At 43.2% G+C, this 22,290-nt stretch overlaps 1 long non-coding RNA gene across 2 annotated transcripts; it reads right to left on the bottom strand.

The window, feature by feature from the left end:
- Positions 1-1,902: 1,902 nt before the first annotated feature.
- LOC128853321 (uncharacterized) lies at positions 1,903-12,104 on the bottom strand. 2 transcript variants are annotated; one of them, XR_008451780.1, is made up of 4 exons: positions 11,894-12,104; positions 5,365-5,511; positions 4,596-4,729; positions 1,903-3,193 (listed from the first exon to the last, which is right to left on the bottom strand). It is a non-coding gene; the product is annotated as an uncharacterized LOC128853321 (long non-coding RNA). The 2 variants fall into 2 exon arrangements; XR_008451779.1 differs by having other exon boundaries at positions 1,903-4,729.
- Positions 12,105-22,290: the final 10,186 nt, after the last annotated feature.

Here is a 22,290-nt window from a genome sequence, read left to right as displayed (position 1 = left end):
TCCCTTTTGGGGTATTTCCACTCAATGTGTGATAACCAGATCTGCTCTGTCCACTCCCAGCCCGGCCAGTGCTTAGTCAGCTCCCCAAAACTTGGCAAGCTGAAGCGAGAAAGCGGAGCTGCGCTCCCTCCTCTAGTTATTACCATTTTATCAATGATCGCTCCTCTTAATGCTATGGAGCACAAGGCAAAACAATGAGCAAATTGCGTGTTTTCCTGCAGAAAGCAGTTAAGTAACTGTAAAGCACAGTGCCCTGTACGTGTCAATATGTTCTGCTTGCATCTGCAGAATGGTAGGGCTTTGTTTCGCCTTTAATTCATGACCACAAAACTGCTGATTGCCCTGTTGCAAAGAAATGGACTTCGGGTGCATGACAGAGATGCAATTCTGCTTCCCACACATCAAAAACGTCAGGATTCAGGGATATGACCTGGGTCACGTTTTATTATTTTGTTTTTAGAGTTATCTCAGCATTTCCCACTACTAGGAAATACAGTACAGATAACCACGATTTAGCACTGTTTTGTAAACCTTGATGTTTCCCCCCAGCCTCTGCAAGCTTTATTTTTACGTTGTAATTGTTATTTTGCATTCTGATTGCTACTTTGCGTTATTATCTCTATCTCATGGTTTTGCCTTCCAGTTTTCTTGCGCTGTGCTAAAGTGAAATATCAAAGAGGTTTTTTTCAGAACTGGGTATCTAATGAAAGAATGGAATGACTCGGACTGAGCTGTAACATCAGAAACCAAGCATGAAAAGGGGCCAACCCGCTAACAGCCACCCCACGGGCACGTCCGAGGAGTCACATCTCAGAAAGCAGGATGTGCGCTCTGACCTGGGGACGCTGTCCAGACCTCCTGCTTCCAAGGGGATGGGAACAGGGTCTGCAGGGAGGAGTTTAGGATTTTGTTGATTTAACCCTCTGAAGCTGTTTAAAAATAACATTTCCTGTGCTTAAAACATATCTCAGCTATTCTGGTGTGCCTTGGTTTTTTACCACATTTTTTTCTTTTTGAGGGGGTTAACAAGCTCTCAAAAAAATGACTGGAGGCATGCAAATACTCTAGCACGAAGATTTGGGTTTAAGGAGCTGGACTTTGGGGCCCTTCTGCCTAGGAAAAAAATGCCAGATACAGGATTTTGCCTTGAAGAATACCCAGGGGATCCAGAGATGGTTACAGCATCAACAATCAGACTGGGTTTCTCCAGCACAAGGTGCTGGGGAGGCTAAGCACTGCTGGAGACAGCCAGAGCTTCAGATAGGGATCTGGTCACAGGACATTAATGTCAAACAAATGTCACGTGCACATGGGCGACAGAGTCTGCAAAGATTTTATTCTAGCACCCTAGCATTCTAGAATCTGGAAACTAAAGAGATCAGGAGGAAAATGCCTTAAAATTACTAAAGGAGCGTTACTAAAGGACTGAATCAAAATTCCCCATAAAGAGCCTGAAAGCACTGAAAAATCCATCACCTGAGCTCTATAGGTTGGGCTTATTAATGGTCGAAAACGTCTTCTTAATTTAAAAAAGTACTCATGTGAGTATTCATCCCAGTGCAAGAGGCTCAGGTTCAAGTTCTTTTTTTCTGCTCATTGCAGGGGTTTTTTTTTGGCTCCCTCCTGCTGGAACTGCCTAATTTGTATAAACAGCGAAGCATTCACCAGGTTAGAGCTCCTGCCAGTATAATCTGGTTGTCAGGATGACAGCCAGGAGATGGAAACTCCCATGCAGGTCCCAACCCAGGAGCATTTCAGGCACACCTCTGGGTGCCCATCTCCTGCATCACCTCCTACCCCCTCAGCTACTCACTCTGCCTTCTGAACCAAAAATCCATCCCCAGGAACAGCATTACTGAATCCAGCGCCCTTCCATCGGGCAGCATTGTGCAATAAAGCCCTGGAACTGGGGGGTTGTTTCTCACCATCTCTAGTGAAAATCAGCAGAAAAGGGATTGTAATTTCATTTTGGTTTACGTGCAAGTTCAAAGTTATCTTTGACTATAAGTATCTGCTAAAAGCAGATGTCTCCAACATTTGTTAGCAGTTAGACTATATTGCTTATCAGAAAATGCAACAAAACAAGCCTATTTTGTTTTCTTGCTTCATCCAATATATTTCTATTGTTTATTTTGATCTTAGAAAAGAAACAATGGAGGAAAGATCACCAAATGAAGTGCTTGCCAATGTTTTCACAGAAATGTTTGCCACTGGAGGTCAGCTTCACATTTCCAACAGTAATTTAATAACCCAAATCTATCATATTGAAAATCCCTCTGGACTCTTATTGAACTAGAGAGAGATTCATAGGTCATTTTAAAAACATCAGCATACACTTTGAAGATGACTCCAGAATCCCCTCTGTGCTATAGATTCTTGTTGGACAAATTGTCCCTGAACCTATTTATTTATATACGTTTTTTTGCAGCACTACGAGAAAGCATTTGTTTAGCTAGCTAAAAATTTATAGCTGTAGCCACACAATAGCACTGATGTCTGGCAAAGCACAGCAATACTGTTTGAGAAAACAAAGGTAGAAACTGGAAGCTACCTAAGAACAATTTCTTCACTCAGAATTTAGTGTAACTATACAATTTAAACCCACTCCAAAATCAAAACCGACCCTACCAATGATTCAGCTCAGTCCCACTGCTCAGTCTGTCTGAAACGATGAACCGTGTATTTCCTGAATGTCTTTTGCATCTTTCAATGCACATATTTTTATTTTTTTTTCAAATGAAAAAGGGAAACTTCACCCAAGTATTCTCAAAGAGCTGACATAAACTTTAGACAAATCCCTCTTCAGTCAGTGTAGGCTGGAGCCATCAGCCTACTGATTATACCAGCCAGCAGGCAGGGAGATATTGTGTGAGTATACAGAGTCCTCTCTGGAAATGCTCAAGGCCAAGGGGTGTTTTTGGCCAGATCACGCTCCCTTGGCTGCTGGCTAGGTGGGGGTGATGCTGGGGTCAGGCACAGCGTGGTGCCCCTCACTGCCGGTGCCGCCACCTGCGCTGCCACGGGGTGTGCACACAGAGTGGCTTCACCCGAGAATCCGCTTCAGCAAAACCATGATCGACCCAGCCAGCAATGGAAATTGGAGGTTTCAGGCCATGTAAAGCGAGCATGCCACACACGGAGCAAACCAGGGCTTTGGGCAGTCGAGGTGCATCCTTCTTTCCAGGCAATCTGTCTGAGACAATAGAAAGAACAAATTCAAGCAAGCAGATGAATCATATCTTTTTAAGCAGGATTCAAAGTTTGCTTTGTGCTTTTCAGCAAACAGCCCTACGCCGCGGTATGTTTCCTTTCCTGCTGGCTGCACAGATCATCCCCAGCTTGCTGAAATGCACAGGGCAGCAAAACTTCCCCCTTCATCCTCAGAGATGCAGTGGAGGGAGCAGGGCTGCAGGCCAGCTCTTACAGAGTGACCTGGAAAGAGCACAAGTGAGGAAAACCCTGACCTAACCCATTTCGTTGTTCAAGCAGAGTATCCAAGTGAGAATAAGCTGCTGTCCATCCTCCCTCATACTTGCAGCATGAGTAGAAGTTAGTTAATTTTCTTGCCTGTTCTTAGACAAAAACACATGTTCATACACATCTAACAAATATTTATCCTAGATCAGAGGAGTTGAACGTTTTATCCTGGCTTTAAGAAATGAGTATACTCTCTTAGAAAGCTCCTTGCATTGCTCCAGCTATACACTGTAGATGTAGGACGAGATGCCTTCAGACTCTGTCTGGAATAACACTCATAAAACTAGTCCAGGGATCCTTCAGCTGCTTCATGAAACGTGTTCTGCAGCCAAAAGAAACCCCTGTGCCTTCAGATATTCCCCAACAGGTACGTGGTTGTCTGTTTCTCCTGTGTCAGCAGTGCTGGGCGAGTGCTACCATGTCTACCCTGCCATCCAGACGAAGTTGTATTTGCTGCTGAGGTTACGCTTCTCAGCAAGGCGAGGACAAGGCAAGTTCCTCTGGAGGGAGAACGGAAAGTGTTTGTGTCCCTGGATAGTCTCTGGAAGAGCGTGGGTGTTTCTGCATGCTTTGAGGGCCTGGCTCTACAAAATATTTAGGCACATGTGTAACCAGGAGTGACTTCCAAGAGAATCCTGTGAAGACAGACATTGCAGCCTTCCAGCTCCAGCAGGACCCGCACAGTTTTCCCATGATGTTTCAATTATAACTTTTTTCTAAGCCGCTAACATAGTCTTTATTCTGACAAGTGCCTGCAAACTCACCCTGAAGGATGGCAGGTCCTATCCCTCACAAGGAGGAATATCCATAATAGAAGGTAGGAAATGTTACAGCGTTGAATACCACCCAGTTATTAATGTGAAAAACAGAATTAATTCAATGCCAAGAAGTTGTGAGAAAGTTTGAGCAAAAGCAACATTAATTATAGGGACCATTTCATACCACAGCTATTTTAAAGCAATTCCACTTTACATTCCTTGGCCATCACAGCTTATTGAATAATTAACTAGCCAGATGACACACAATCAGATTAAAAAGCCTTGAATGTGAATGAATATCAGTTTCCTAATTCTGAAAGGAATTTAATCATGGAAACTTCCGCCTACTGTGCAGTTTACCAGATTCTGAAGAGAGCTGAAAGAGAGCTGAAAAGCAGCGGTATCCATGAGATCATCTTCGTGGTGCTTTTTCCAGTACAGATGGAAACCTGGGCTGTTGTCTCACTGGGAAACTCGGTCACAGGACACAGCTCCTGAAGAGAGGAAGGAAGAAAAAAAGCCATCTTCTCATCTCTGTGTAAAGTAGGCTTTTCTGACTGGGATTCACACGTCATTAAAACAGACACATCATTAAAATAGACACTTCATTAAAATGGAAACACATTTAAAACCAAGAAACCAAGTGTGTGAGATAACTTACTAGAACTTAACAGAGAAGAAATCAATTACAAGTGTAGTGAAAGAAATTTTTTTTCACCTACTAGTATCCAATATGCTTTATAAACAGCACTTTGTGTTATATAAAGACACTGTGTTTCTCAGCATATAAACCATTTAATTGCAATAATGACTCACTTTTCATCTGCAGAGCTAGACATGTATGTTTTCTGAACGTGCCAAATTGGCAAGATACCAACTAACCTTGATATATTTAGAAGAACGTGCTGAAACCACATGTCAAAGTAAACAGAAAAGCTAAAGTGTTGGTTGTGGGGGGGTGGTTCTTTATTGTTGCTGGTTTGTTTTGTTGGGTTTTTTTAAAAGCATCCCAATGTTTTCTTGGAATCCTAATACATGTTAAAATCAAATTACATTAAAAAGTGTTAATGATTCATCTACAGAATGAAGCTGGAAGTTTTGAAGGGTGTCAAGGTGTGAATTTACTCACATATATTTCCCTGTTTTTAAACCCGGGACGTTGGACTTTTCCAACCTTAATGGTTCCATGATTTTATGTAGGCATGGTGGTGTTGCGTTGATGGTTGGACTTGATGATCTTAGAGGTCTTTTCTAACCTTGATGATTCTATGAATGCCTAAATAAATAACAGATTTAATGAGACAAGTTTTAAAGTGAAACCACAAAAGACCCTCCATTTTGTACCAAAAGCCATCATCCAGAGGTAGTTTGGGATCCGCAGTAACTTAAACTTTGGCTCAAGCGAGCTCCATGCAGGTAAAAAGTCAATACAAAGTACAAGGAACTCCAGCCAAGACAATTATCACCATCTACACAGTTGTTGAACAAGGTGAACTGAAAATTTCCTTGCTAAATTTGTATTTTCCACATCCACTTTCTTCACTCAACTGTATCACATAAACATACTTTTTCATCATGCCTTCTGGGACTTCTTTAAAGAACCCACGGAACTAAAGCCCAGAGCCATGAATTGCAAAGCTAGCGGGAGGGAGCTGGTGGGAGAAGGGCAGTGGGAAGACCATCACCCCCTCAGAGGAGCCCGGGCTCGTGCCAGGTCAGTGACTGCATCACCATGGCCTGATGTAAACAGAAAAGATATTTCCTGTCTTGGATTACATGGCAGGGGGCAGGGGATTGGATTTGTAAGTGAGGGGAGGATAAAAGGGTAAAGCCCCTAAGTACACACAACAGCAGGTCTGTGAGTGATAAGCCCAAGGTAGAAACGCTCATGGAGACGCACGCTTCCAATGAATTGCTTTAAGAAGACCTATTTGCACATTTGTATTAAGTACACCCTGGGATTGCCCTACGAAACAGAAATATCTCATCTTCCAGCCATTCCAGAGAATAAACACATGGCCTCAGATGGGTGTTAGCCGATGATGGATCTGCGCCCACCTACCAGCTGTGCCTGTTTACAGGGGATCTGCTCCTGTTAAACACAGCACAGTGCTGCTGCCGTTTGCGTCGTGGGCCAGCAAAGCTTCTAGGAGGCTTTCCTGCCTCCCCATTGCCCATTCCTGGAAAAGCAGCCTGCATTTGCCCAACGGGTGCCTGTTAAGCTACTGCACCAAATGCAGGGGCAAGGCAATCCTTGCAAGAAATATTAATGTCTTGGGTAGGTCTGTTATGATCGACACCGTGCGAAACACCTAGCAGAAGGTCTGTGAAGATAACATCCAGACTTTCAGCTGAGAGCTGGGCTCACTGAGAGGGACCAAGTGAGAGAAGGAAGGTCAAGACCTCTCCACTAGCATTTCAGCACAAGGAAGTAGGAGTGCAAGACAATCTGAATTCCAGCTGCATTAGGATACATGGGATCACTGCTACGTACAGCACCAAAAATCACTGGTCTGAACTGTTCGATGCTCTGAGGATCTTCATTGCTGGGATCTCACCCAAGGCCTGCTCTTGGGTTTCTGGCTGTCAGATTCCCCTTTAAAACTGTATTTCTTTCTCACTTTGTAGATGCAGCATCTGTCTCGCTTGTTATATTGGGAAGAGGAAAAAGGAGATGTGTAATTAAGTGCAAATAGGGTTCTCATGATGCAATACAGACTCATATAATACTTCCCAGGTGCCACTGTCTCAAACAACTTGGCAGGAGTTTCCCAGTTGCAAGACTAGGATTTAAGAATAGCAGTAAACTTGTGTGGTCCTGCAGAAGCCCTCCTTACGTGCACTGCTCCAATCGTGCCTTTGGGAACAGCTGTGCAAGACCGCGCTTACAGCTGGGCTGATATTTCGAAGGGAAACTTGGTTTAAGTTTTGCGTGTCATTCTCCTCCCTTCCCTTAAGACAGCCTTCACTTTAAAACCGAGTTCTCTAAGATTATCACAAGGTGATAGTGCTGTCGAGCCACTGCAAGCGGCTGGTTTTTGTTGCGTTCAAGAGACACAGCAAAGAACTAAAAAAACCCCAAACCCTTAAATAGTCCCTGCAGAAAGAAAAGCATGAAGGAGTGCAGCAACTTTCAGGAGCAGCTTTGCCAGTTGAGTTGTGCTGGAAGAGGGAGAATGAACCATCACTGGAGCAGTGAGTTGAGGGATGTGGCTGACAAATGTGCAAAGAGCCCAAGAAAAGGCAATGCCGCTATTTCCATCATCTTCAACCCCAGCATTTTCCCTCTGCCGTGACTGTATTTGCTAGGAGAAGCTTATTTTTCTAGCAAACGCTCAGCTGAAAAATTTCAGCTGTTTATCAAGTTTTTTCTTTTTGGCTGGACCCCAAAAGCATTTTAGCTTTTGGTGAAGGACTTTGGGATAGGTGCTATTTTATTTATTTATTTTAATAAGTACAGTAATTTCCCTCCAAATGATAGCTCATCCGAGACTAAGTTTTTGCTACTGGCTCAGGCTTGGCAGGTGGCTTGATAAATTGATAATACTCTGCACAATCTGACAAGAAACTTTATCAATCCAAACAAGACCCGCTGTTCATCTCCACAGGAAAGTTCTATCACTCTTCTCTAGGGGAATCAGACTATGCGTAGCGCTTTCATCCCAAGATAGCATTAGACTGAGGATTTGGGTCTGCTCTCACTGCTCCAGGGCTATTTATATCTTTGTACCTTGAGGGTTTACTAATTAGCAGCCTTCTTCCACACCCTTTGATATCATTAAAGTAATCTCAGTGTAAGCAACTACTTTCTGATGATATCTCTGAGGGAGTGGAGAACAGCTGGAATAATTTGAAATATGATAGTTCGAGCAGTTTGCCAAGAGCAGGGATTGAAACATGGCAATAGTTTTGCCTACACAAGCAAAGCCGGCTAAGTACCCTGGCTTCTTCAGGATGGCTGTGGCCAGAGGTGTATGAAAGACATTTACTTTCAGCAAAGTCCAGAATTGGTAGATAGTAGGGGGTTAGTATGGAATTTTCTAGTCAACACAAGCATCAGGTGAGATCGTTTCAATCCTTTTTTGTCCCCTCTGTTGCCCACACCCATTTGCCTTGTCTTGTTTGGCACGTGGGGTCTCTCACAGTTCAAGACTTTCAGCATATTAGGGTCAAAACAACAACAAAACCAGCACCAGAATAAGGGCTTTGTGAGGACTCAGAGAAAGCAGCTGAGGGCTCACAACTCTCTGCCTGGAATCAGTGTTAACCACACTGGTTCCTGGTTTCTCACACGGGAGAGCTGGGATAACTTGTTTGAAGAATGAATTTAACAATGCTGAAGTCTCATCTCAGGTAGTTTCTAATAACACGATGGGTGAGGTTTATTTAAACCATAATTGCTTGCATTTTCTTTTTCCACATCACTTGCTTCACTTCTCCACAACACGAGTTAATTTAAAGGCCTGTCATTAACTTAGCAAGTCATTCTGTTCAAATCGGGAGGTGGGAAAAAGTTTTCTTCGTGTTAAAAAACGCAGTTCATACCAGAGTGACTTTGATGTGATTCAATGGCAGCTCCTGCTCAAAAGATGAGCTCTTGTAAGAAAACATGGAGTTTCTAACAGCTACTTTGATACCTGCTGTTAATTACCAGCTCTCGCTTGCGTGGTCGCATAGCAGCCTCCTGTCCTTTGCTCCTTTTTGCTCTTGTTCCTGCTTGAGTGCTTCCTTTTGTTGCCAGTCTCTTGCTCCCCTTCAGGACCATTTTGTAGAGATAATAAAATCATCGTGCAGATAGAAAGAACCAGATACAAATGGCTATGAGAGTGGTTTTATGTTTATAACATGAAGCCAGAGAACAGGCTGCCCTGGGTTCTGGTTTCCAACTGCAGCATAAATCCGTCAATGAATGTGTTACAAGCCTGGAGAAGAAAGCAGAACTGTACCAGCAGACACTGCAGGACATCTATCAGAGCCATGTCCCAAAGGACTCTCTAACTCTTAATTTTCCAGGAAGCATGAAAGTTGGGGGCTTTCATCCCGCATTGTATGTGCTGTCATTTGATTTTGTCGCTGGGGACTGCAGAAAGGAAGCAGGGAGGTGATCTCAGACAAGCAGCATTAAATACCTGTTTACATGCTTGAGGTCTTCCTCGGCCAAGGAAGCACAAGGGCACCCTGAAGCAGTGTCCAGGGCAACGTGCTGTCTTTGCTTCCCCTCAACCAGTCGCACAGCTGGAATTAAGGGGACTCCACCCTTTGGTTTCCCTTCCTTAAAGCAGCTAGTAATTGAATAATATCATCCTCTATCAGCCACTCGGGGAGAAGCATCTAATTAGCAAACATAAAACAAGCTTTCCTTTGTCAAGCTTGACGCATGTTGCATTTACTGAACTACATCCCTATCTCTGGATGATAACAATTCCCTTCACCAGACAGAGTCTCCAAAGGGGGAGCTGGCACAGGTGGCTTCTCAGAACAAAGGAAAATACATAATAAGGTTATTTTTTATCTTTGAATGTTTTGTACGTGGAACTATGCTAAGTACAAACTGGATGACAAGCTAAGAGGATTGTTTTGGCTGATGCAGGAGTCCATCTCTGTTCTGGTGGAAAGAGATGACAGCAACACGTGCAAGAAAGCCTGGCTGAACTGAAGCCTTAATGCGAGATGTTCACATCTCAATAGACTTTGAGATAAATGGCCTTTTCTCATCCTCCATATGGTTTTGCTTTCAGTATAGTAAGTGAATCATAACATTGGCTGAGGGAGAGAAGCTATCTGAGTGCACTCGCTGTAAGAAGCTGGGAGAGGAGGGAAGAGGAGAGGAGAGAAAAACTCTGAGGACAGAGAGACACCATTTCTGGAGAAGCCATTGTGCTGATGAAGAATAACAAAACTGAAAATGGTTCAAGAATTAATGAGCAGCACAGGAGGCTGATGAAAGCCTGCCCAGCAGTTAGGGTGAAAGACAGTTAATCTTGGTGAGGAGTGACCATCTCCCCAACATCCTTTACTCTCTAAGCTGGGTTTACACCAATTGCCCTCACGAGGCAGAGTGCTTCGGGTCAAGGACATGCTGAAGCACGTAGCTGGTTTTGGGTCATGGAGGAAGGGTGTCTAATCACCACTGACACCAGCGTGAGTTTTACTGAGGAGGTTTCTGGGACCATCATCTCAGTAATGTTCTTGAAATGGGGTTGAAGAACAGCAAGCATGGGCTCTACTCCAGCACTGTGCTCAGACTACTAAGACTGGACCCACAGAGCGAGTTAGAAGCTCCGAAGACAACCTTTCACCCTAGCAATATTTTAAACCTTAACATATTAGTTGTCAAAGTTAAGAAGAAATGAAAAGCATATTAAAAGCCAAAGCAAATGTACTCAGTGAGAGGGCAGATCCATGCTTCGAGAAGTTTTTGGTTTTATGAGCCAATTTAGCCCAGGTCTTTCAAGAGCTTTTCCTGGTGAAAGAGTGAGAGTATTTTCTCTGCTATAATCATATCAGCCTGTATTCTGGGTTAATGGAGATGAATATTACTGCCAGATTTTGTTCTTTCCTTGCATGTAATCTTATGCCAGATGGTTCTGAACGGGTATTAAATCCCCCATGTGCATGACCTCCCAGAGGTTTTTATCATTAGAACCTTAGAATAGTTCAAGGAAAGCTTCCCCAAAGCCTAATCATAAACTTCCTAATGAAGGACTGAAGTCACAATGAAAAGCCTCTTGTTAATTCCTGCTTGGTGTTTTTCCCCCTTTAAGACAAATAAGCAAGAATTCACAGTAACAGAGATGCTTTTAAACTGTTTCAGTGGAAAATGTAAAAAATGAGCATTCGGGTTAGCAGTTCAGGTTCCCAGCAGGGTCCAGAAATGCAAGAAGTCATCAGCCATCTTTAGCCTCTAAGTCAGGGCACTGTGTCACCATCCCTCAGGGCAAGCAGAAGTTATTCTGTCACTAACTGACCATTTTATTCACAGCATAGCATAACACCTAGTGTCAGAATAAATATGAACCAGTGTCAGATGAGAGGCTGAAAAGGGACCTTACTAATGCAAAAGCACAAGGATGTATATAAACATGGTCTTTACAATAAGAGGAGTTTAGCAACAGTAGCTAAAAAGGTTTGCCTAGGAATTTTCTGCCCCTCATTTGCAGAGAGTGGAGGGTACATTTTAATGATTTTTAGGTTTGGGTTTCTGCTTGCTCTTTCCTGCATTGCACCATGCCTTACTTGCTGTCTTACATCAGCACAGAAGTCAAAATTGTTCATAGCTTCCTAAGTTTTCTGTACTTCTCATTATTGGGGCATCTAAAAGCAACGTATGTATTCCTGCAGCTAAATCACATGTTGTGAGGATACAGAGGGGTGAGAAATAATCAGAATAAAATAAAAAACTCTTACTAATTTTGTGGTGTCCAGAAACAGTGTTTCTCACAGGCCTTTACACTGTGCATGCAAACTCCAATTCTTGTTACTATCTAATGCAACATCTGCAAAAACCAGTCCTTGGCCAAAACCACAGAAGTGGTCATCTTGAAAGAGTTTAGACAGGGTTACTGAGGAAACTGAATCCCGTTCATCAGGGTGGCATTCAAATGTATGAGACCTTAATTATAGGACCATCCTGCCTTGACCTGAAGTCCCAGACTCACCTCACATCACATAGCAAGAGGAATCTGACAGATAACACCCTTCTTCCAGGATTTGGCACTAGATGAGAGCCACTCAGAGCTGCAGGAGACCTATAGAAATAAATCAATTTTAAAAAAAAGTCGTTAAAGAGACAAAGCCTGCCTCAGTACCCAGCAGTATCCTGTCACGTCACCTATGATTGCACGGTTGTGCAGCACAGAATTTCCCTAAACCAGAGATGCCCTCTCTCACTTAGCATCGTACCTGCAGTCACACAGGCGGTGGGTATACAGACATCTACCCCATACGCTGGTAGAGATGCAAATGGTCCCTAGAAAGGATAGGGAGAGGTAGGAATCCTTTGCCAGAGCTCAGTGGTGAACCAGGAAAAAACAGCATCCTGATAGACAATGACTCAGTTCATTCAACTTTTGAAAGCAAGTCTGCCCCTTCTTACCTGCAACCCAAAATGTCCTGCCCTCATCCCATTCTCACCTCTTATCCAACCTTGTCTTCTTCACCCTAATGCCTTCCCGGCCTGATAGTCTCTGTTCATGTCCTGTGGACCTCCACACTGTCTCCAGCTGTCTCTCCGGCTTACTGCTCTCTTTATCTCCACATTTTCCTTATCGGCCTCAGCAGCAGCTTGTTAGCTCCCAACATCTCCCTGACTCCCCTATTGCAACCTAAGACCCTTTTACCTTGCTCTGCTCTCTGCCCACCCACTCATTCTCCCTCTGTGCACTTCCCTCCTTGTGTATCTCCACTGAATGCAACTTGATGCCAGTTATTCCCACCCAAGCTATTACCTGACCTGGAGAAGGTATCCAGACGAGTAAACTGTTTTTACATGGTAGAATACCGGCAAAGACTTAAGGCTGAAGCCCTTTTTGAAGTCAGAAGACCTCAGAACTGGGAATGGAGCACAGCCAAACTCAGCAACAGATTGTGGTTCTTGCCTTCATCAACACTTTGCGTTATTTTCCCTTCCTAGCGCTCTGGTCATGCAGCACGGGCTGCTCAGGACCAGCACAGCAGAGGTAAAACCAGGTACAGAAGAAACTAATGACGCTGTGTAGAGTTTTTCATCCTGCAGCCAGTGAAATCCTGCCCTGCCTGTATGTTATTTGTTATCCCAGGCAGTTGATGGTTTCTGTTCATTCCAGAGATGCCACATTTACAGCGAACCAAGAAGCAATACTGCAGCTGCCTCTCACTGGAGAGGGAGGTGATGGGGCTGGGGGGCCAAGTAGCTGGGCTGGGGCTCATGCTGGGGTATGGGCTGCAGGACCCCGGTTGTTCCCTCTGCTCCGTCTCCGGGGATCAGGAGTATTTCTGGCACGCTGTGCTGGCACCTCCACTGCGTAGCACAAGGAGGGGGGTGGCGGGGCCAGACAAAGCGATTTTACTAAAAAAGGAACTTGAAGAACTTCAGTCCGTGCAGGGTGCAGAGGCTGTCTCAGCTCCAGCTGCATCTCACTGCAGTCCCCAGGCTCGGCGCCAGCCTCAAGTCACGCCAGGCAGGGTCGGGTGGAGCGAACGCCAGGCCAAACCGGGGCACCAGTTGTGGGTCCCACGGATGAGCAGCAGGCAACTGCAGGACATCCTTCCTCTCCTCTGTTCGCCTTTTCCCTCTCCCTCCCACAGATCCTGTGTGGGGACGAACTCCCTCTTGCTGCGCGTCTGCAACTCACCCACTCACGCTGGTGCTGCCGGGGGTCACAACGCTCCAAAAAATGTAGCTCTGGTTACATGGAAAATATTAGCAAATTATAACATTTCCCTTTATAGCTGTGCTGCAGACGGCGTTTACAGGTCACCGTAAAGCATGCATGTTTTTTTTTCCCCCGTCTCTCGGTGCAACTTGACAAGTTTTGTGGTTTGTTTCTTAATACACGGGTTTATTTTATGTCACCGAGCAATGGCGAGGACAGCGAGGCTTTCAAATTGCAGTAATCTGAACTCTAGAAATAACAAGCTACAAAGGTCCGTGATTAAATGTAGAGTGCGCGATATCTGCAAAAACAAGTACTCCATGTTCTTTAAAAGATCGTTTGGATAATAGTGACATAACCCAAGTACCCGTTTGCGATCCAATTTAATCAGCAAACATGCCTCTGGAGCAGAACCATCTGACTTCAGAAAAGAAACAGAAGTGTAGTCACCACCAGTAGGAGAAATTAATGCATTCCACTTAGACAAAGATTAATTATTATGAATCAGTCCAGAAATCCATTTGCCCCAAGTGGGAGTATACTCTCTTCTATTCATCAATTTGCTTTTAAATAATCACTGAACATGTTAAGAATGAAGACAATTTTATTCACCCAAAGGAAACACTGCTAAAAATTACAGCATGAGCACCATCTTTTTGTAATATGTGGAGCATTTTGACCAAGAGCAGTTGCCTGAAATTGGGACAAACAGAACATCTGCAAGAAGAAATGCATACAGGTGCAGAGGACTCCACTAATTCCGGTATTCCATGTAATTTTTATCCAAAGCTTACTGAATTAACTTTATATTTGCTAATAATTTGTCCTGTTAGTGGCCTCATCTGTAGTCTCAATAGCATCTCAGGGGGCCATAAAGAAGAACTAAAGCCAAAGTCACCTCAGTTGCATACTTTGGGAAAAAAAATGAACATAGTGTGTTTCAGGAAGGGCATGAGCAGCACTCTAACAGAGCTCTGCCTTTTTAAAAATGCTTTGGAAGGATGAAGATTGTTGTTTGTTTTTTTGTGACAAGCATGTGCTGAGACAAACTGGTTTGTTAACAGCTGTCTTGTGCATCACTATCACTTATACTGGGTTTTCTGTATCATAGAATGGTTTGGGTTGGAAGAGACCTTAAAGATCACCCAGTTCCAACCCCCCTGCCATGGGCAGGGACACCTCCCACTGGCTCAGGCTGCCCAAGGCCCATCCAACCTGGCCTGGAACACCTCCAGGGATGGGGCAGCCACAGCTTCCCTGGGCAACCTGGGCCAGGGCCTCACCACTCTCATCGTGAAGAAATTCTTCCTAATGTCTAATCTAAGTCTTCCCTCTTCCAATTTAAAGCCATTCCCCCTCATCCTATCAGTCCATGCCCTTGTAAACAGTCCCTCACCAGCTTTATTTTCCAGGTACTGGAATGCCACTATAAGGTCTCCTCGGAGCCTTCTCTTCTCCAGGCTGAACAGCCCCAGCTCTCTCAGCCTGTCCTCATAGCAGAGGTCCTCCAGAACTCTGATCATCTTCATAGCCCTCCTCTGGACCTGTTCCAACAGGAACTCCTTTGCCTCTGGGCAGGCACTGGTAGGAACATCCTGGTGGCAATGCTCTGGTAGAGCGTTGCTTTGGGAAAGGCAATGTGCAACAACAAGAACATAGTAAAAATTCAATGACTGTCATTTACAAGGCAAAGAGAAAACGTGCAAAATTAAAGGACAGCAGGAAGCAACTATGTTACCAACTGGAGAATATTATTTCTCTATTAAATTCATGCATATAGAAAGTTTCTCATCACTCCTGGTGGGATAGAAATGAGAAACTTCTTTCTGCTTGCTTTGCAGATCTAAGGTGAGGCACAAAGCAGACAATTCTCATACATATAAGAATAATATATGTTATATAAGCAGATGTTTTTGAAGTTGAATTCACAGCTACTTTTACTTGATAGAGCAAGAGATGGCCTTCTAGTTACAAGATTTTTAGCGGTCTTCCCTTTCTCCACTATTAAAGACTCCTGCAATCTAAGTCTCAGGCCTCATCCAGCCCAAGCAGCGCTGGTAGGCTGTGCTTCCACTGACGCTTTTTCCATTACAAAATAATGTTCTACCCAAACATACTTTGTTTGACACCAATAAATCAGGGCAGCTCTTTTAATCATACCCAAGACCGAAGGAAGCCAAATTTTTTATAAAGCTTATAAAATTTGGTGACTTTTCAAAGAAAACTTTTTATTTTTAAGTGGCACAATCCAGCACTCCCTGTTCCTGGCAGTAACCCAGCAAGGCTCTGAGAAATGTATCTCTTGTGGCAGTTCTGACCTAAATGAAATCAAGAAATCTTGGAAATCTCACAGGAGATGGATTTTTGTGCGTTTTCCAATTTAAACAGGTGAAGAGAAACTAAGAAAAAGGCCTGAGACAGATCTGCAACTTGTGGAAGGTTCATCTATAGAATGATCTGCCTTTATTTTTATGGCCTTACTCTTTTCTTGGGATATGCCTACAGGCACTTGACTAACGGTGGAAGGACTTATGTAAATGAATGAATGGAGAAAATAGATGTAGTAGAAAGAAGCTTTCATTCTTAACTCTGATGAGTGCCAGCTTTCCAAAGGAGAGATTATTTTAATTGGCCGGCTAGTGCCTCAGGATGGGTTTGAGATGACAGGGAGAGAATCTTCAAAAGCCCAGCGATTCTGATGCTTTTCCCAGGAAACGGCAATGACAAAAAAAAAAAACCCAAACCAATGTAAGGGTTATTTCTATTACTTAGATATTTAGAACGTTGCTTCAGATCAGTTCTTAAGTTCTTCTGCCATATTCACATGGTGAAAAGAGAACTAGACAACACCTTTATTTTGAGGAGAGCTTTCTCAAGTCACACCACAGTTTCTTTTATGACTTCAATATACTCTGTACTTCTTTTACTCCGTTTCTTCACTACCAGCTCAACATTAGCAAGTGCTGCTAAGTAAAATTCTACAGATCCCTATAAATTTCCTCCATGACTGCACTATAACCACGCTTTAATACTTCACCAAGACGTAACTATCAGCAATAACCGCTGTATTACTCCAAGGGAAACCACGGCACTTTCTCATTATGGCTCTATATGAGTCCAAATTGCACCAGTCACGAGGGTAATTCGCGTTGCTGGAGGCTGAGATGAATAAATTCCCTGATGGATTTACAGAAATATTAATGCTTCTCCCACGTAATGGATGTCTGCAATGGGTTTAGCTGCGAGCCATTTCCCTTGCATATTAAATAGTTAGCGCATCAGTTCGTGCTGCCGCTGGCTGAATACCTGCTGTGGGCATTACGCATTTGCCGTAGTCGCTGTACGGGCACTATTGGGAGGGCCCTCGCTGAATCAGCAGTGCGGCGCTGAGCCAGGTGTCATTTGGCTGGGTCGTAGGCAGATTTGCGACAGCATGATGACTCAGATATGTTGGACATCTCTGGTCAATCACAGGGGTTCCTGTAAACTGCTTCTCCATGCATGATGTCAAGATGTCACCACACAGAGTGGCTGGGAAGAGGTTAATCTTGGGAGACTAGGCCCCTCCGGGCTTCAGTCTTGGGTCCTCCCCTTGGGTGTAGTTAGAAAAAGGGTCAGTAAGGGTGAGAAGTCATGGAGAAGGTCACCTACAGAAACTTGATATCCTAGAAGGGTCAACAGCAATAGGAAGCCACTTACCTGAAGGCAGGTGGCACCAAAAGGCATGCAACAAGAAATATTTTAGCTTAACTTCTGCCTGAAATGATTCACTCCTTTTAACCTGAAAGGACAGAATGAGAATCGACATCTCAAACAAGAGGTAATGATGATGCTGGAGTGGGGTAAAGCACATAGGTCCCAACACGCACAGAGTTCAGAGGGAATTTTCTGTCCATGTGAAATGTGAGAAGTCAGACATACAATTACTGTGAAAAATAAGAATAATTTTTCACCCTTCTAATTCCGTGGTAAAAGAAATTAAAGGAAAAACAAATACCTTTAATAATTTCAAAATGTTGCGCTTTGTCATCAATCTCAATTAGGCATAATCAGCCTTGCAGGAAGTTCAAAAGTTGCAATGAGACGAAAATGGGCTTCAGGGACACTAGGCATTTCACAAACATGGTTCAAATTGTGCCAGATAATATTTGTCTCAGCCTTAGTGATATTGTATTACTAAGTGTATTCTAAAGCAGAGACCCTACGTGTGCATGTATATAGAGAATACACGTGTGCAGGCTGCTGCATGCATGTTCGTACACATGCATAAATATATCTGATGTCAAAAGGAACAGAGTCCTTCAATAGCTATATAGAGGTTTAATTTCACGTTTAATGTTTCCCCTGTTTTGCTTGATTGAAGGCCTAGCATTTACATGTTTCATTACATAAGCTTTTCTGTCTCTTATGGAACAGACTGGTTTGCCATATTCAATAAAGTAATGAAACACAGAATAAATCTTTCTAGGGGACTAACTGCATGATACTAAGCCCTTGTTTTATCTTATCCTAGCAATATACTTCAGTTCCTTTAAATGTATCTTTGTAGCAACGAAACTAGCCATAAATTAGTCATGATGATATTACAGCTGAATTTAATTTCAAAGTCTCTCAGCAAGTTGTTAAGGGTTTCTTGCCTAGGTCACTCATGAGGAAATCTGAAAACTCTGGTTTGATTTATGAATATTGCTGTATCAGTAGAGTATAAAAGGCTATGGGGAATACAAACACATAAAGCTCTGTTTAATTTCGTTCCAATAAAAATTTCATTTCTTATAGCAAAATAAACATGTAAATCAATGTTTAATGATTCTTTTGTTTTATTATATAACTTATAATTTGCCTTTAAACATCCAAGCCAAGTAAAATCTAGGATCTTGCTCATTTTTACTGAAACATGATTTGTTAGAAATTAGACCTGCTCTGCAGAGGTTGCTTCCTTGAATGGCATTCATACTGCATTGCAAAGAGAAGAAAGCCCAGAAACAAAAGGCCTGACTGTTCCTTTCCCTCATGTACGAATGCATTAACCCTATTATTATTAGCCAATTTCTTAATGTAAACATTTTTTTTCTGAAATTTACTCAACTGTCTAAGGGATAATTACTTTCCTAAAATTACTATGCTGTCGGTGTTCAGTTGCCAAGATTCTGTTCCCATGGGACTTGTACAAGTCATGTGGACATACAACTTCTGTTCCTCATCGTGTCCCATCTGTATTAATCCCTTCAAGCCAATGGAAGGGCAAATGGCCAATAGTGAGGAGAAGAGGTTGAAGGAGTTAAAACTTTGGCCATTTTTGCCAAATGACAAGCTCTTCACAACTCTAGACTGGTATTAATCACCTGCTGAAGATCCAGCTCTCCTTTGAGAAACTGAATCACAGAATCGTAGAACGTTTAGGGTTGGAAGGGCCCTCTGGAGCTCATACAGCCCCAACCTTCCTGCTAAAGCAGGTTCACCTTGAGTACATTGCACCGGAGCACACCTAGGGGAATTTTGAGTATCTGCAGAGGGGGAGACCCCTCGAACTCCCTTAGCAGTCTGTTCCAGTGCTGTCACCCAAAGTAAAGTCCACAGGACTTGCACAAGTAAGGAACATAGTGACATTTTGTAAGATCTGGCCATTGTTGTCTGTAAGCACCGTGTCCTGTTGGCTTTTGCCATGCAATGAAAACGTCACTCAAGCTAGTTAATGGCTAACCTCCTAAACTAATCTCATATTTAATTTATCATACATGCATGTGCATTGGTTTCTCAGAAACATTACCCACGCTTCTTGATCCCTGGGAGGCAGTAATCCCCAAGCTTAACCAAGTTTTCTCTTGGACATATTGTTTGACCTTAGGTGAGTCACTTAATCTCTCTTTCTCTCTCTGTTTTACTCTTTAGAAAAGTAGGATAATATTGGCTCACCTTGCCTGCTGAATAAGGCAATATTCAACACAAATAGCTGATGTGAAATTAATATTTCAAAAGTACTCTCTTGCTGAAAAATGCTGTCAGCCCAAAGCGTTCACTACTATAATTACAGTATGCAATAGAAATCAGACATATATTCCTCATAGCCTTTATCTCTGCCACCTGACTTCACTTGTACGTGTCCAATAGAAAAGGGATTGGAAAATTAAGGTGTCCTTGAAACTAGACTAGAAACTTTCAACCAATGGGAAATGTCCATCACGCCTATCTGGGGCTACTAACAGTTTTTTCCAGTTTGCTCTGATTTTCTTGCATCATGTGCTAAAAGCCACCATTCTTTCTGAAGAATGAAGGAACAGCTTTGAGAAAAGGATCCTGGTAGGTCAAGGTACAGCGGGGCTGGAAGAAACCCTTCAGGTTTTGATTCACGATGCCTGTTAAAGCTGCACATCTGATGATGGTAGAGTAAGAGGTGACAGCGATCCTGCCATCTCTGCACACTCAACGTTGTGTGCCTGACATGGGGATTCAATGATTTGCATCGCAACCTGCTTGCCAAGGAATTAAAACATGTAAGCGTTCTGCTTGGCTGGTAAGTCCCAGAAAGAGTGATCGTCACATCATTTTTTCATCCTTGGAAAAAATATGTATCTGATTTTCCTAGGATACCACTACAGGCCTCATATCAAAGCCTTGTACAAATCTTAATGCGGTGCCTTCTACCAGGCAGTGGAACAAGGAGCTTTTCAGTAGTCCTAAGCAAAATGTTTTTGCTTTTAAACTATGAAGTCATCACAAAGGGTTGAAGTTTAAGAATGAATGAGACTGCACTTACACTGAATACCTGCTTCCTTGGATCCCTTCCCTCTCTCTTCTGTGTCTCTTCAGCTCTAAATTTCTTCCACCTGGAAGCATGCCATGCACGTTTAAGGTACTACCAGGAACAAGCAGCAGCTTGTGTACCCATTCAGTCACAGCTGTTCCAAGGCATTTCTGAAAAAGAAATAATCTGTTCTCACTGTTGGGCACAAAGTGGATCAGTGGGTGAAAACAGGCATTTGTTTCCCTCCAACTCTGCATTTCCCCAGGGAATTCCTCCACACTTCTCAGCATCCACCCAAGTAATGTCACGGTGCAGCTGTATTGTGTTTTATCAATCCAACACGTATCCCCACTGCCCTTCAGATTTGTACACTTCTGAGTAGAGGACAGCATTACACAGATCCTTTGACCAAAGCATGGGTCAGTTTGATTCATGCTATTTCACTATGTAGATGAAAAAATATGGGCCGTTAGCTCTCTATAAAATGAATGAGAAAAAAAGAACAACCAACAGCCTGGAGATAAAAAGCCCTAAAGTTCCAGAAAATGTCAACTCCAAGAAATGCGGTGGGTGTAAAAACCACAAATCAAGCTTTACATTCACATACAGCATCTACGTTTGTTCTGAACAATGCTCAATGGTGAGAGCTGGGAACCCCGTGAGCACTGCCTCCCACTGCAGACATGCCTCCCATTCCTGGGGCTGGGCAGGAGCCACCCCTTCCCATGGACGTCCCTTCCCACGGACATCCCTGAAAAAACACTATCTGTTCCACATGGCACAGGAAGGAGTATTGCTTCCTCTTTGGAAAGGCCTTTCCAGCTGGATGGAAGTGGTCTTGGCTCCAATAGCTAGGGGTACGTCTGGTACCAGATCAGGTCACCGGGTATGGTGTTACCTTTCATACTGCAGAAGTTTGTTGGAGCTGTCAAACCACTGCCTTGTTCTAGATCTAGTCAAGGACTGAGGTTGGATCATCAGCTCAGAATATTCAAGAATGACCCAACATGAGGGGTAAGGCAATAATTAATACTTGTCTCCCATAATAAGTTAGGAGAGGAGGGAAAATGACAGCTGTGTGAGTAATATTTGCACAATATCATTCATTAGATACCCACTGAAATTTGACTTAATTTCCAAATTAAAAGGAAGCCAAATTAGAGATTTTTCAACAACCCCTTTTCCGACATTTGATCAACATTGATTTTTATTTTTCTGAGCAAAAAGGCTCTTTTGACAAACTTAAGGAACAAAATACAAAATCTGTTTGGCATGAACACACTGAGCTTTGCCAGGTTTCTGTGGCAGCTGAAGGTATTCCAGAGACCATGAAGCACAGAGTGCTTTAGCGAGAAGGAAAGTGCTTTTGAACAGGCTGCTTTTTAATACATACAATCAAAGTGGTAGAAACTACTTTAAAATAAAGGCTTAACAAATATTTGGATTTATGCAATTGGTGTACGACCTCACCGCATCAGTGAGTGGAAATGAAAATTATTATATAAACCTACCTTTTCTATGTCCTGTGCTGTTTTGGAAGTTAATCTAGCTGCTATTACATCTTGCAGAGACAACAACTACCTATTAGGACTTACAATCTTCAGACATTTCAGAAGACATTATAGAAGTGACTTCTACTATGATATTTCTGAAAATGAAACTCCCTCAGAGAAGCTGCATGGCAAGTGTGCTTAAATCTTTCAACCAAGATTCAAGCAGTGGGAAGGAACTACTGAATTGCTGGCAACATGAGCTAATGGTGAACTAATATGAACTTGACGGAAATTTTCGCAGAATTGCCAGTTGGGGCGAACTTGTAGTAACAGGATTGTCAGAGACCGGCCAGGGGAGTCTCTCTGGCAGGCTGCGAGCTGCAGCTGGAGCTGCCTTTTCTTGAGTTTGCTCTGAAGTTAGGACACGCTTGTGCAGCTCAGCTGTAAATGTTCAGCTGGAGAAG

The sequence above is a fragment of the Cuculus canorus genome, chromosome 11 (genome assembly GCF_017976375.1).
Source record: "Cuculus canorus isolate bCucCan1 chromosome 11, bCucCan1.pri, whole genome shotgun sequence".
NCBI classification, from domain to species: domain Eukaryota; kingdom Metazoa; phylum Chordata; class Aves; order Cuculiformes; family Cuculidae; genus Cuculus; species Cuculus canorus.
This window is presented reverse-complemented; position numbering and strand designations above follow the sequence as displayed.